The sequence below is a fragment of the Anser cygnoides genome, chromosome 2 (assembly GCF_040182565.1).
Source record: "Anser cygnoides isolate HZ-2024a breed goose chromosome 2, Taihu_goose_T2T_genome, whole genome shotgun sequence".
In the NCBI taxonomy this organism is placed as follows: Eukaryota; Metazoa; Chordata; class Aves; order Anseriformes; family Anatidae; genus Anser; species Anser cygnoides.
In genome coordinates this window covers 64,767,764-64,782,342 of record NC_089874.1, presented here as the reverse complement: position 1 = coordinate 64,782,342, position 14,579 = coordinate 64,767,764, and the positions used below count along the sequence as shown (strand labels likewise).

At 53.4% G+C, this 14,579-nt stretch overlaps 1 long non-coding RNA gene and 1 pseudogene across 1 annotated transcript in view; one reads left to right on the top strand and one right to left on the bottom strand.

The window, feature by feature from the left end:
- Nucleotides 1-9,647, top strand: part of LOC136789898 (uncharacterized) — a 301,025-nt gene extending 291,378 nt beyond the window's left edge. Inside the window, exon 2 of the long non-coding RNA XR_010828939.1 lies at nucleotides 8,572-9,647. This is a non-coding gene — a long non-coding RNA (uncharacterized lncRNA). The remainder of the gene's footprint in view (nucleotides 1-8,571) is intronic.
- Nucleotides 9,648-12,674: 3,027 nt separating this feature from the next.
- LOC136789891 (cytochrome c oxidase subunit 3-like) lies at nucleotides 12,675-14,309 on the bottom strand (annotated as a pseudogene).
- Between the last annotated feature and the right edge of the window lie 270 nt (nucleotides 14,310-14,579).

Sequence of the window (14,579 nt, the reverse complement as noted above, 5' to 3'; positions counted from 1 at the left end):
CACCACTGGGGATGCAGTACAGTGAGTCCACACAGTGCACTAGCACCACTGGGGATGCAGTGCAGTGAGTCCAGAGAGTGCACTGGCACCACTGTGGATGCAGTGCAGTGAGTCCAGAGAGTGCACTGGCACCACAGGGGATGCACTGCAGTGAGTCCAGAGAGTGCACTGGCACCACAGGGGATGCAGTGCAGTGACTCAAGAGAGTGCAATGGCAGCAGTGGGGATGCAGTGCAGTGAGTCCAGAGAGTGCACTGGCACCACTAGGGATGCAGTGCAGTGAGTCCAGAGAGTGCAATGGCACCACTGCGGATGCACTGCAGTGAGTCCAGAGAGTGCACTGGCTCCACTGGGGATGCACTGCAGTGAGTCCAGAGAGTGCACTGGCACCACTGGGGATGCAGTGCGGTGAGTCCAGACAGTGCACTGGCACCACTGGGGAAGCAGTGCAGTGAGTCCAGAGAGTGCAGTGGCACCACTGGGGATGCAGTGCAGTGAGTCCAGAGAGTGCACTGGCACCACTGGGGATGCAGTGCTGTGAGTCCAGAGAGTGCACTGGCACCAGTGGGGATGCACTGCAGTGAGTCCAGAGAGTGCACTGGCACCACTGGGGATGCATTTCAGTGAGTCCAGAGAGTGCACTGGCACCACTGGGGATGCAATGCAGTGAGCTCAGAGAGTGCACTGGCACCAGTGGGGATGCACTGCAGTGAGTCCAGAGAGTGCACTGGCACCACTGGGGAAGCAGTGCAGTGAGTCCAGAGAGTGCACTGGCACCACTGGGGATGCAGTGCAGTGAGTCCAGTGAGTGTACTGGCACCACTGGGGATGCACTGCAGTGAGTCCAGAGAGTGCACTGGCAGCACTGAGAATGCACTTCAGTGAGTCCAGAGAGTGCACTGGCACCACTGGGGATGCACTGCAGTGAGTCCAGAGAGTGCACTGGCACCACTGGGGATGCACTGCAGTGAGTCCAGAGAGTGCACTGGCACCACTGGGGATGCAGTGCAGTGAGTCCAGAGAGTGCACTGGCACCACTGGGGATGCGGTGCTGGGAGTCCAGAGAGTGCTTTGGTACCAGTGGGGATGCAGTGCAGTTACTCCAGAGACTACACTGGCACCAACGGGGATGCAGTGCAGTGAGTCCAGAGAGTGCACTGGCACCACTGGGGATGCAGTGCAGTGAGTCCAGAGACTGCACTGGCACCACTGGGGATGCAGTGCTGTGACTCCAGAGAGCGCACTGGCACCATTGGGGATGCACTGCAGTGAGTCCAGAGAGTGCACTGGCACCACTTGGGATGCACTGCAGTGAGCCCAGAGAGTGCACTGGCACCAGTGGGGATGCACTGCAGTGAGTCCAGTGAGTGCACTGGCACCACTGGGGAAGCAGTGCAGTGAGTCCAGAGAGTGCAGTGGCACCACTGGGGATGCACTGCAGTGGCTCCAGAGAGTGCACTGGCACCACTGAGAATGCACTTCAGTGAGTCCAGAGAGTGCACTGGCACCACTGGGGATGCACTGCAGTGAGTCCAGAGAGTGCACTGGCACCACTGGGGATGCACTGCAGTGAGTCCAGAGAGTGCAGTGGCACCACTGGGGATGCACTGCAGTGAGTCCAGAGAGTGCAGTGGCACCACTGGGGATGCACTGCAGTGAGTCCACAGAGTGCACTGGCACCACTGGGGATGTAGTGCAGTGAGTCCAGAGAGTGCACTGGCACCACTGGGGATGCAGCGCAGTGAATCCAGAGAGTGCACTGGCACCACTGGGGATGCACTGCGGTGAGTCCAGAGACTGCACTGGCACTACTAGGGATGCAGTGCAGTGAGTCCAGAGAGTGCACTGGCACCACTGATAATGCACTTCAGTGAGTCCAGAGAGTGCACTGGCACCACTGGGGATGCACTGCACTGAGTCCAGAGATTGCAATGGCACCACTGGGGATGCACTGCAGTGAGTCCAGAGAGTGCACTGGCACCACTGGGGATGCACTGCAGTGAGTCCAGAGAGTGCACTGGCACCACTGGGGATGCACTGCAGTGAGTCCAGAGAGTGCAGTGGCACCACTGGGGATGCACTGCAGTGAGTCCAGAGAGTGCAGTGGCACCACTGGGGATGCACTGCAGTGAGTCCAGAGAGTGCACTGGCACCACTGGGGATGTAGTGCAGTGAGTCCAGAGAGTGCACTGGCACCACTGGGGATGCAGCGCAGTGAATCCAGAGAGTGCACTGGCACCACTGGGGATGCACTGCAGTGAGTCCAGAGACTGCACTGGCACTACTAGGGATGCAGTGCTGTGAGTCCAGAGAGTGCACTGGCACCACTGATAATGCACTTCAGTGAGTCCAGAGAGTGCACTGGCACCACTGGGGATGCACTGCACTGAGTCCAGAGATTGCAATGGCACCACTGGGGATGCAGTTCAGTGAGTCCAGAGAGTGCACTGGCACCACTGGGGATGCAGTGCAGTGAGTCCATAGAGTGCACTGGCACCACTGAGAATGCACTTCAGTGAGTCCAGAGAGTGCACTGGCACCACTGGGGATGCAGTGCAGAGAGTCCAGAGATTGCACTGGCACCACGGGGGATGCAGTGCTGTGACTCCAGAGAGCGCACTGGCACCACTGGGGATGCACTGCAGTGAGTCCAGAGAGTGCACTGGCACCACTGGGGATGCACTGCAGTGAGTCCAGAGAGTGCACTGGCACCACTGGGGATGCAGTTCAGTGAGTCCAGAGAGTGCACTGGCACCACTGGGGATGCACTGCAGTGAGTCCAGAGAGTGCACTGGCACCACTGGGGATGCACTGCAGTGAGTCCAGAGAGTGCACTGGCACCACTGGGGATGCACTGCAGTGAGCCCAGAGAGTGCACTGGCACCAGTGGGGATGCACTGCAGTCAGTCCAGTGAGTGCACTGGCACCACTGGGTAAGCAGTGCAGTGAGTCCAGAGAGTGCACTGACACCACTGGGGATGCAGTGCAGTGAGTCCAGTGAGTGTACTGGCACCACTGGGGATGCACTGCAGTGGCTCCAGAGAGTGCACTGGCACCACTGAGAATGCACTTCAGTGAGTCCAGAGAGTGCACTGGCACCACTGGGGATGCACTGCAGTGAGTCCAGAGAGTGCACTGGCACCACTGGGGATGCACTGCAGTGAGTCCAGAGAGTGCAGTGGCACCACTGGGGATGCACTGCAGTGAGTCCAGAGAGTGCAGTGGCACCACTGGGGATGCACTGCAGTGAGTCCAGAGAGTGCACTGGCACCACTGGGGATGTAGTGCAGTGAGTCCAGAGAGTGCACTGGCACCACTGGGGATGCAGCGCAGTGAATCCAGAGAGTGCACTGGCACCACTGGGGATGCACTGCAGTGAGTCCAGAGACTGCACTGGCACTACTAGGGATGCAGTGCAGTGAGTCCAGAGAGTGCACTGGCACCACTGATAATGCACTTCAGTGAGTCCAGAGAGTGCACTGGCACCACTGGGGATGCACTGCACTGAGTCCAGAGATTGCAATGGCACCACTGGGGATGCACTGCAGTGACTCCAGAGAGTGCACTGGCACCACTGGGGATGCACTGCAGTGAGTCCAGAGAGTGCACTGGCACCACTGGGGATGCAGTTCAGTGAGTCCAGAGAGTGCACTGGCACCACTGGGGATGCACTGCAGTGAGTCCAGAGAGTGCACTGGCACCACTGGGGATGCACTGCAGTGAGCCCAGAGAGTGCACTGGCACCAGTGGGGATGCACTGCAGTCAGTCCAGTGAGTGCACTGGCACCACTGGGGAAGCAGTGCAGTGAGTCCAGAGAGTGCACTGGCACCACTGGGGATGCAGTGCAGTGAGTCCAGTGAGTGTACTGGCACCACTGGTGATGCACTGCAGTGACTCCAGAGAGTGCACTGGCACCACTGAGAATGCACTTCAGTGAGTCCAGAGAGTGCACTGGCACCACTGGGGATGCACTGCAGTGAGTCCAGAGAGTGCAGTGGCACCACTGGGGATGCACTGCAGTGAGTCCAGAGAGTGCAGTGGCACCACTGGGGATGCACTGCAGTGAGTCCAGAGAGTGCACTGGCACCACTGGGGATGCACTGCAGTGAGCCCAGAGAGTGCACTGGCACCAGTGGGGATGCAGCGCAGTGAATCCAGAGAGTGCACTGGCCCCACTGGGGATGCACTGCAGTGAGTCCAGAGACTGCACTGGCACTACTAGGGATGCAGTGCAGTGAGTCCAGAGAGTGCACTGGCACCACTGATAATGCACTTCAGTGAGTCCAGAGAGTGCACTGGCACCACTGGGGATGCACTGCACTGAGTCCAGAGATTGCAATGGCACCACTGGGGATGCAGTTCAGTGAGTCCAGAGAGTGCACTGGCACCACTGGGGATGCAGTGCAATGAGTCCAGAGAGTGCACTGGCACCACTGAGAATGCACTTCAGTGAGTCCAGAGAGTGCACTGGCACCACTGGGGATGCAGTGCAGAGAGTCCAGAGATTGCACTGGCACCACGGGGGATGCAGTGCTGTGACTCCAGAGAGCGCACTGGCACCACTGGGGATGCACAGCAGTGAGTCCAGAGAGTGCACTGGCACCACTGGGGATGCACTGCAGTGAGTCCAGAGAGTGCACTGGCACCACTGGGGATGCAGTTCAGTGAGTCCAGAGAGTGCACTGGCACCACTGGGGATGCACTGCAGTGAGTCCAGAGAGTGCACTGGCACCACTGGGGATGCACTGCAGTGAGTCCAGAGAGTGCACTGGCACCACTGGGGATGCACTGCAGTGAGCCCAGAGAGTGCACTGGCACCAGTGGGGATGCACTGCAGTCAGTCCAGTGAGTGCACTGGCACCACTGGGGAAGCAGTGCAGTGAGTCCAGAGAGTGCACTGACACCACTGGGGATGCAGTGCAGTGAGTCCAGTGAGTGTACTGGCACCACTGGGGATGCACTGCAGTGGCTCCAGAGAGTGCACTGGCACCACTGAGAATGCACTTCAGTGAGTCCAGAGAGTGCACTGGCACCACTGGGGATGCACTGCAGTGAGTCCAGAGAGTGCACTGGCACCACTGGGGATGCACTGCAGTGAGTCCAGAGAGTGCAGTGGCACCACTGGGGATGCACTGCAGTGAGTCCAGAGAGTGCAGTGGCACCACTGGGGATGCACTGCAGTGAGTCCAGAGAGTGCACTGGCACCACTGGGGATGTAGTGCAGTGAGTCCAGAGAGTGCACTGGCACCACTGGGGATGCAGCGCAGTGAATCCAGAGAGTGCACTGGCACCACTGGGGATGCACTGCAGTGAGTCCAGAGACTGCACTGGCACTACTAGGGATGCAGTGCAGTGAGTCCAGAGAGTGCACTGGCACCACTGATAATGCACTTCAGTGAGTCCAGAGAGTGCACTGGCACCACTGGGGATGCACTGCACTGAGTCCAGAGATTGCAATGGCACCACTGGGGATGCAGTTTAGTGAGTCCAGAGAGTGCACTGGCACCACTGGGGATGCAGTGCAGTGAGTCCAGAGAGTGCACTGGCACCACTGAGAATGCAATTCAGTGAGTCCAGAGAGTGCACTGGCACCACTGGGGATGCAGTGCAGAGAGTCCAGAGATTGCACTGGCACCACTGGGGATGCAGTGCTGTGACTCCAGAGAGCGCACTGGCACCACTGGGGATGCACTGCAGTGAGTCCAGAGAGTGCACTGGCACCACTGGGGATGCACTGCAGTGACTCGAAAGAGTGCACTGGCACCACTGGGGAAGCAGTGCAGTGAGTCCAGAGAGTGCAGTGGCACCACTGGGGATGCAGTGCAGTGAGTCCAGAGAGTGCACTGTCACTACTGGGGATGCAGTGCAGTGAGTCCAGAGAGTGCACTGGCACCACTGAGAATGCACTTCAGTGAGTCCAGAGAGTGCACTGGCACCAATGGGGATGCACTGCAGTGAGTCCAGAGATTGCACTGGCACCACTGGGGATGCAGTACAGTGAGTCCACACAGTGCACTAGCACCACTGGGGATGCAGTGCATTGAGTCCAGAGAGTGCACTGGCACCACTGGGGATGCAGTGCAGTGAGTCCAGAGAGTGCACTGGCACCACTGGTGATGCACTGCAGTGAGTCCAGAGAGTGCACTGGCACCACAGGGGATGCACTGCAGTGACTCAAGAGAGTGCACTGGCACCACAGGGGATGCAGTGCAGTGACTCAAGAGAGTGTACTGGCACCACTGGGGATGCACTGCAGTGAGTCCAGAGAGTGCACTGGCACCAGTGGGGATGCCCTGCAGTGAGTCCAGAGAGTGCACTAGCACTACTGGGGATGCAGTGCAGTAAGTCCAGAGAGTGCGCTGGAACCACTGGGGATGCAGTGCAGTGAGTCCAGAGATTGCACTGGCACCACTGGGGATGCAGTGCAGTGACTCCAGAGAGTGCACTGCCACCACTGGGGATGCACTGCAGTGAGTCCAGTGAGTGCACTGGCACCACTGGGGATGCAGTGCAGTGAGTCCAGAGAGTGCACTGACACCACTGGGGATGCAGTGCAGTGAGTCCAGAGAGTGCACTGGCACCACTGGGGATGCAGTTCAGTGAGTCCAGTGAGTGCACTGGCACCACTGGGGATGCTGTGCAGTGAGTGCAGAGAGTGCACTGGCACCACCGGGGATTCACTGTAGTGAGTCCAGAGAGTGCACTGACACCACTGGGGATGCAGTGCAGTGAGTCCAGAGAGTGCACTGGCACCACTGGTGATGCAGTCCAGTGAGTCCAGTGAATGCACTGGCACCACTGGGGATGCTGTGCAGTGAGTGCAGAGAGTGCACTGGCACCACCTGTGATGCAGTACAGTGTGTCCAGTGAATGCACTGGCACCACTGGGGATGCAGTGCTGTGAGTCCAGAGAGCGCACTGGCACCACTGGGGATGCAGTGCAGTCAGTCCAGTGAGTGCACTGGCACCACTGGGGATGCAGTGCAGTGAGTGCAGAGAGTGCAATGGCACCAATGGGGATGCACTTCAGTGAGTCCAGAGAGTGCACTGGCACCACTGGGGATGCAGTGCAGTGAGTCCAGAGATTGCACTGGCACCACTGGGGATGCAGTGCTGTGACTCCAGAGAGCGCACTGGCACCACTGGGGATGCAGTGCAGTGAGTCCAGAGAGTGCACTGGCACCACTGGGGATGCACTTCAGTGAGTCCAGAGAGTGCACTGGCACCACTGGGGATGCAGTGCAGTGAGTCCAGAGAGTGCACTGGCACCACTGGGGCTGCAGTGCAGTGAGTCCAGAGAGTGCACTGGCACCACTGGGGATGCACTGCAGTGAGTCCAGAGATTGCACTGGCACCACTGGGGATGCAGTGCAGTGAGTCCAGAGAGTGCACTGGCACCACTGGGGATGCACTACAGTGAGTCCACAGAGTGCACTGGCACCACTGGGGATGCTCTGCAGTGAGTCCAGAGATTTCACTGGCACCACTGGGGATGCAGTGCAGTGAGTGCAGAGAGTGCACTGGCACCACTGGGGATGCACTTCAGTGAGTTCAGAGAGTGCACTTGCACCACTGGGGATGGGTTTCAAGCCAACTGCATTAACCGCTCATGCTTCTTTCTTATGAGACGTTAGTAAACCAATTACATAGCCTTGTCAAGACTAAATCACAGGTAAAAATCCTGTACATCTCATGTGGCCAACCACTCCCAACTAGGATTCCAAGAACCAGGAGGTTCGGTGAAAATAGGGCTAGTGCTATTAGAGGGGTGATTATTAGGGTAAGCCCTAAGCTGTCTTTAATGGAGAAGTATGGGTGGAATGGGATTTTGTCGCAGTCTGATACGATTCCTAGTGGGTTATTTGAGCCTGATTCGTGTAGGAAGTTTAGGTGGACTAGGGTGATTCCTGCAATTAGGAAGGGCAGTAGGAAGTGGATGGCGAAGAATCGGGTTAAGGTTGGATTGTCTACTGAGAATCCTCCTCAGGCTCATTCTACTAGAGTTTGCCCAATGTACGGGATGGCTGAGAATAGGTTGGTGATTACGGTGGCCCCTCAGAATGACATTTGTCCTCATGGTAGGACATACCCTACGAAGGCAGTTGCTATTAGGGTGAGTAGGAGGATTACTCCTGTGTTTCAGGTTTCTTTGTATAGGTAGGAGCCGTAGTAGAGGCCTCGTCCGATGTGTAAGTAGATGCAGATAAAGAAGAGCGAAGCACCGTTGGCGTGGAGGTTGCGGATGAGCCATCCGTACTGGACGTCTCGGCATGTGTGAGCTACTGAGGAGAAGGCGAGTGAAGTGTCTGCGGTGTAGTGTATGGCTAGTAGCAGGCCTGTTAGGATTTGTGTGGCTAAGCAGATGGCTAGAAGGGAGCCGAAGTTTCATCAGGCAGAGATGTTGGAGCGGGCGGGTAGGTCGATTAGGGAGTTGTTGATTATTTTTAGTAGGGGATGGGATTTGCGGATGTTAGGGGCCATTAGTGAGTCTGTGTGTTATTAGGATTATTACCAGGATGGAGAGGGCGAAGGATCCCAGGTAGGCCTTAATTAGCCCTGTGTGTATTGAGGTTGCGGCTTTGCTTGCGGCTACTTGTAGTTCAGCAAGGCCCTCTGGCCCTATTTTTTTGAGTCAGGAGAGGTCGATCAAGTGTAGGGCAATGTTTTGTCCCTTTTCTAGTAGGTTTTTGGAGAAGAATCGGTGTACTAGGGGGTTGAAGTACCCTAATGCAGAGGAGAAGTTTATGAGGGGGTTTGGTTTGGGGTGAGTGAGGGTGTGTGTTATGTTCGATAGTTCTAGGGCTAGGATGATTCCTAGGATTGTTATGAGGATGGCAGCGGTTTTGGTGATAAGGGGTATGGTTATTGGGGGGGTTTTGGTTGGTGTGATGAAAGAGGTAATGATTATTCCTGCTGTAATGCTGCCTAGGGCGAGTCGGGTTAGGGGGGCGGTGATTAGTGGGTTGTTTTCGTTTATTGATACTATTGGGGGGATTCGGGTTTGTCCAGCTTGGACTAGGATGGTTATGCGGATGCTGTAGGTTGCGGTGAATGCTGTGGCTATAAGGGTTAGGAGTAGGGCTCAAGTATTTAGGTATGATGTGTTTAAGCTTTCGATGATGAGGTCTTTTGAGTAGAATCCGGCTAGGAATGGGGTTCCTATCAGCGCCAGGTTTCCGATGGTTAGGCAGGAAGTAGTGACTGGGAGTATTTTCTGTAGGCCTCCTATCTTTCGGATATCTTGTTCTCCGTTTAGGTTGTGGATGATAGACCCTGAGCATAGGAATAGTATGGCTTTAAAGAAGGCATGGGTTGAGATGTGTAGGAAGGCTAGTTGTGGGAGGTTTAGTCCGATAGTGACTATTATTAGTCCTAGTTGGCTGGATGTTGAGAAAGCAATGATTTTTTTGATGTCATTTTGGGTTAGGGCGCATGTGGCAGCGAATAGGGTTGATAGAGCACCTAGGCATAGGCAGGCAGTTAGGGCTGTCTGGTTGGTGGCTAGCAGGGGGTGCATGCGGATGAGCAGGAAGATTCCGGCTACTACTATGGTACTGGAGTGCAGTAGGGCTGATACTGGGGTGGGGCCTTCTATTGCTGCGGGCAGTCATGGGTGGAGTCCAAATTGGGCGGATTTTCCTGCGGCTGCGAGGATTAATCCTATGAGGGGGAGGATTGGGGTTTGGTGGGGGTGTACGGCTTGTTGGATCTCTCAGGTGTTGAATGTTGAAGCTAGTCATGCTATGCTCAGGATCAGTCCGATGTCTCCGATTCGGTTGTAGATTACGGCTCGTAGGGCGGCGGTGTTGGCATCTGCTCGGCCTTGTCATCAGCCGATGAGAAGGAAGGACATGATTCGTACTCCTTCCCAGCCTACGAATAGGAGGAATATGTTGTTTGCGGTTGTTAGGAGGAGTATGGCGACTAGGAATGTCAGTAGGTAGGTGAAAAATTTTGTTACGTATGGCTCTGAGGCCATGTATCATATGGCGAATTGTAGGATTGATCATGTTACAAATAGGGCGATTGGAAGAAATGTTATTGAGTATTGGTCTATTTTTAGGCTCAGGGGGATTTTAAAGTTTATAATGAATTTTCACTCCCAGTGGCAGGTGACAGATTCTACTCCCGAGTAGATGAATGCGGTTGTAGGGGCTAGGCTAATTAGGAATGCGGTTTTAACAGCGCGGGTGGTGGCTTGTGGGGTGTTTTTAAAGTTTTTAAATAGAAATGGCAGGATGATTGGGGTTAGGAGGATTGTCAGCGTGAGTAGTGTGAGGGAGTTGATTAGTAGTGTGGGGTTCACTACTTTTACTTGGATTTGCACCAAGATGGGTGGTTCCTAAGACCAGTGGATTGCTGTTATCCTTTAAAAGTAAGGGGGCTGAGGTTTTAGGCTCAGATGTAAGAGTTAGCAGCTCTTGTTGGTTAAACCCTCCCCTCGGCAGGTAAGAAGGTTTGAACTTCTATTCTTAGAATCACAGTCTAATGTTTGGTTTAAACTATACTTGCATGAGGGGATTCCGGAGATCAGTTCGGGTTTGAGGATTAGGAGGAATATTGGGATAATGTGGAGTGTTATGAGCAGGTGTTCTCGCGTGGTTGAGTTTTGCATAGATGTGATGTGGGAGGGGATTGAGCCTCGTTGGGTCATTAGTAGTATGAATAAGGTGTAGGAGGCGGTTAGTAGGGTTGCGATTCCTGTTAGGATGATCGTGAAGGCAGATCAGTTGAATAAGGTGATTATAATGGTTAGCTCTGCTATGAGGTTTGTTGTTGGGGGTAAGGCTATGTTTGTTAGATTGGCCAGCAATCATCAGGTAGCTATGAGTGGTAGGAGAGGTTGTAGGCCTCGTGTGAGTAGTAGAATTCGGCTGTGCGTACGTTCATAGTTTGTGTTGGCTAGGCAGAATAGTATGGAGGAAGTTAGTCCATGGGAAATTATTAGGATCATTGCCCCTGAGAATGATCAGTGGGTTTGGATTATTCCTGCGGCGATAACTAGGCCTATGTGGCTAACGGATGAATAAGCGATTAGTGATTTTAGGTCTGTCTGTCGTAGGCAGATTGAGCTAGTCATTAGGGCGCCTCATAGGGCCAGGGTTAGGAAGGGGTAGTGCAGGAGGTTGGACAGTGGGCCCATAAATAGAGTGACTCGTATAATTCCGTATCCTCCTAGCTTTAGTAGTAGGGCGGCGAGGAGTATTGAGCCTGCGATGGGTGCTTCTACGTGGGCTTTTGGCAGTCAGAGGTGTAGGCCGTATAGTGGGGCTTTTACTATGAATGCTATGAGCAGTGCTAGACCTGATAGTATTCCTGTCCATGAGGTGGATAGGGTTGGGTGGGTTAGTTGTAGGGTTGGCAGGTGCAGGGTGCCAATTTTCACGTATAGGTGTATGATTGTGATTAGCAGGGGTAGAGAGCTTACTGGCGTGTAGAATAGCAGGTAGATGCCAGCGCTTAGGCGTTCTGGTTGGTTCCCCCATCGGGTGATTAAGATTAGGGTGGGAATGAGGGTTGCTTCAAATGAGATGTAAAATAGTGCTAGTTCTGTGGTGGAAAAGGCTAGTAGGATGAATGGCTGGACTGCGACTAAGGTTGAGATAAAGATTCGTTTGCGTTGTAGGGGTTCTTGTTGCAGGTGGTTTTGGCTTGCTATGATTATGAGTGGGAGTAGTCAGCAGGATAGTACTAGGAGGGGGGATGAGATTTGGTCAATTCCTGTTCAGTTGGATAAAAATTTGTAGGGGTAGTAGGTTGGGATTAATCACTGTAGGCTTAGGGCAGCGATTAGGAGGCTGTATAAGGTGGTGTTAGTCCATAGAAATTTTGGTGGAGACAGCAGGGCTGTTGGAAGAAGTATGATTGTGGGTAGGATGATTTTTAGCATTGCAGGAGGTTTAGGTTGTGTAGATGGTCGGAGCCATGTGTGCGGGTGGAGGCTACTAGGATGGCCAGGCCTGTGCCCGCCTCACACGCTGAGAAGGTTAGCATGAGAATTGGTACCATGGTGAATGAGGAGACTTGGTTTTCGATGGATCATATTGATAGGCCTACGAATATCGATAATATTATGCTTTCAAGGCATAGTAGGGCGGATACTAGGTGGGTTCGGTGGAAGGCTAGTCCTAGTCCGCTGAAAATGAAGGCTGAGTAGAAGCTTAAATGTAGGGGCGACATAAGAAAGTTACAGGGTTGGCTGTAATCTGCTGGGTCGAAACCAGCTATCTTTTTGGTTAGACTAACTTTCTGTTATTCTGCTCATTCTAGGCCCCCTTGAATTCACTCGTAGGCCAGTCCGAGTGTTAGGAGAAGGAGGATCACTACAGTTCAGGTGAGGGTCATTAGGGGGGATTGGAGTTGGACGGCTCATGGCAGGGGGAGTAGGAGGGCGATTTCTAGGTCGAATAGGACGAACAGGATGGCTACTGAGGAAGAATCGGACTGAGAATGGTAATCGAGCAGATCCAAGTGGGTCGAATCCACATTCGTACGGTGAGAGTTTCTCTGAGTCGGGGTTTATTTGGGCGAGTCAGAAGTTTAATGCGGTTAGGGCGGCGCTTAGGATTGATGATAGGGCGAATATGAACATGAGTGCGTTCATTGCTCTCCTCTGGGTTTATACCAGATTCTAGAGATTGGAAGTCAATTGTAATTAATATACTAGAAGAGCAAGATCCTCATCAGTAGATGGTTATGTAGAGGAATAGTCAGATGACGTCTACGAAGTGTCAGTATCAGGCTGCTGCCTCGAATCCGAAGTGGTGGTCTGATGTAAAGTGGAACTTGATCAGTCGGAAGAGGCAGACGGTCAGGAAGGAGGATCCGATGATTACGTGGAGTCCGTGGAATCCAGTGGCAACGAAGAAGGTAGATCCGTAGACGCTATCGGCGATTGAGAATGGGGCTTCGTGGTATTCTATTGCTTGTAGGGCTGTGAAGTAGAATCCCAGGAGGATCGTTAGGGTTAGGGCGTGGATGGCGTGTTTTCGGTTTCCTTCTGTGATGCTGTGATGGGCTCACGTTACGGTAACGCCTGAGGCTAGTAGGATGGCTGTGTTTAGTAGGGGGACTTCTATCGGGTTGAGTGGTTTAATTCCTGTTGGGGGTCGTTGGCCTCCTAGTTCTGGGGTTGGGGCCAGGCTCGAGTGGAAGAACGCTCAGAAGAACCCTAAGAAGAAGAATGCTTCGGATGTGATGAAAAGGATTATGCCGTATCGTAGGCCTTTTTGGACTGTGGGAGTGTGATGGCCTTGGAAGGTGCTTTCTCGTACAATGTCTCGTCATCATTGGAGTATTACTAGGAGTATTGAGATGAGGCCTAGGGTTAGTAGTATGGATGAGTTGTAGTGGAATCACATGATTAATCCTGAGGTTGTGAGTAGGGCGGCGGCTGCCCCGAAGATTGGTCAAGGGCTTGGGTCAACTATGTGGTATGAGTGTGCTTGGTGTGCCATTAGATGTTTTCTTGTAAGTATAGGCTTAGAAGGAGCACGAAGACGTAGGCCTGGATTATGGCTACTGCTACTTCTAGGATGGTTAGGAGTAGTAGGATGATTATTGTTAGGATGGATACTGCAGGAAGGGTGGGTATTAATGCAATGGAGGCTGTAGAGATGAGTTGGATGAGTAAGTGTCCTGCTGTAAGGTTGGCTGTAAGGCGGACGCCGAGGGCTAGGGGGCGGATTAGTAGGCTGGTTGTTTCGATCAGGATTAGTGCGGGGATTAGGGGTGTAGGGGTACCTTCGGGTAATAGGTGGGCTAAAGAGGCTGATGGTTGGTTTCGTAGGCCTGTTAGTAGTGTGGCGAGCCATAGTGGGAAGGCTAGGGCTATGTTCATAGATAGTTGGGTGGTTGGGGTGAATGTATATGGAAGGAGGCCTAGAAGGTTGATTGTAAGAAGTATGATTATTAGGGATGTAAATATTATGGCTCATTTGTGGCCATTTTTGTTGAGTGGGACTATTAGTTGTTTTGTGATTAGGTGAAGGAGTCATGTTTGGATAGTAGAAAGGCGGTTGTTGATTCATCGGTTGTTTGGGGACGGGAATAGTAGGGCTGGGAAGAGTAGGGATAGTAGGATTAAGGGGATGCCGAATAGATTGGGGCTGGAAAATTGGTCAAAGAAGCTTAGGTTCATGGTCAGGATCATGGTGTGGGTTTGGTAGTGAGGGAGGTCTTATTTGATGGGGGGTTGGTTGTGGTGAAGGCTAGTAGTTTTGGTTGGATGAGGAGTGCTAGGGTTAATCAGGTTATAATTATGATTGAAAATCATGGTGCGGGGTTAAGCTGTGGCATATCATTAAGGAGGGGGAAGTCCCTCTTTGGCTAGCTTAAAAGGCTAGTGCTGTTGCATAGCTTCTTAATGATTAGGATGATGATAGAAGGGACGATCAGGCCTCGAAATGTGGGAGTGGGGTTGATTCTACTACAATGGGTATGTAGCTGTGATTAGCCCCGCAAATTTCTGAGCATTGTCCGTAAAAAATCCCAGGCCGGGTGGTAATGAATGAAGTTTGGTTTAGTCGGCCTGGGATTGCGTCTGTTTTAACTCCGAGCGTTGGGACTGCTCAGGAGT